Here is a 1,291-nt window from a genome sequence, read left to right as displayed (position 1 = left end):
TTTCTCTGGTATTGACAACATGTGTGAAATATTATTTATGACAATGTGTGTGAAATATTGTTTATCAAAGAAGCTCTTTTGAGACTCAGTACCCAAAGTTTTTACTGGGGGCTGGTCATATAGACACCCTCGACCTAGTAAGTACCAAAATTCTAGACTCCCAGAAGGAAAGTAGGTGGTCAGCATAAACCACACATTTTATACAAACATTAAGCACAGTGAGCCACTCTTATGAGCTAGGGAATAGTGAGAACCCTCTGGATATCCAAGGTCCCAGACACCAGCCAGGGGCTAAACTTGCAAGCAGGCCTTTCTAAGGACAGCTGCATTAACTCTTTTCTGCACACCTGCCCATAATTACTGTAGTGCTTGTGCTGATCGTTGCTTAAACCTCTTTTACTACACCAGCGTATTAGTTGGCTTCCCTGAGTTCAGTTGTGCCCTACTTGAATCTGTCCTGCCAAGCTTGTACCTTCAACATGGCTTTTATTATGTCTCTTCCTTGCTTGTGACCTCCCATTAACTCCTTATTTCATCACGTCTGTAAAAGGACTTTGGGGACCCTAAAACTGGTCCCCGCCCAGCTTTATTTCCACCTTTAGTTCTCAGTTCTCAGTGGTTCCTTCATGTCCAGTAAAACCAATACGCACTCTCCCATTAGCATCTTGTACACTTGCCACCTGGATGCCTTTGTCCCCTCACCAGGCACTTCCCTTCCACTCTCCCCCACATTCAAACCCTACTTCACCTTCTCAAGTTCTACTGCTTCCATTGTACAGTTCTTCCAGCCCAAATCGCCTGTTCTTTTTGAGCTTCCTTTAGCACTTATATAGTATCTTATTGATTATGCTAATTAATTACAATCAGATATTGTTACTTTGTGTTGATTCATCTTGTCTTCCTACATAGCAGGGCTGAGTGAGACAGACTCAACCATTTCTGTGCCGTGGGCATTTTCCCCCTGTGCTCAGCTTTAATAATCTGCTGGTTGTTTCATAGGAAGCAAGTTTTATTATTATTATTATTTTTTTTTTAAATTTTATTTTGTCGATATACAATGTGGTTGATTATTGTGGCCCATTACCGAAACCTCCCTCCCTCCTCCCTCTCCCCCTCCCACCCAACAATGTCCTTTCTGTTTGCTTGTCATATCAACTTCAAGGAATTGTAGTTGTTATGTCTTCTTCCTCCCCCCCCATTTTTTTTTTTTTGTGTGTGTGAATTTATTTATTTATTTTTAGCTCCCACCAATAAGTGAGAACATGTGATATTTCTCTTTCTGTGCCTGACT

The sequence above is a fragment of the Galeopterus variegatus genome, unplaced genomic scaffold, assembly GCF_000696425.1.
Source record: "Galeopterus variegatus unplaced genomic scaffold, G_variegatus-3.0.2 Scaffold1569, whole genome shotgun sequence".
Taxonomy (NCBI): domain Eukaryota; kingdom Metazoa; phylum Chordata; class Mammalia; order Dermoptera; family Cynocephalidae; genus Galeopterus; species Galeopterus variegatus.
The sequence above is the reverse complement of the archived record's forward strand: the minus strand, read 5'-3'. Positions refer to the sequence as shown.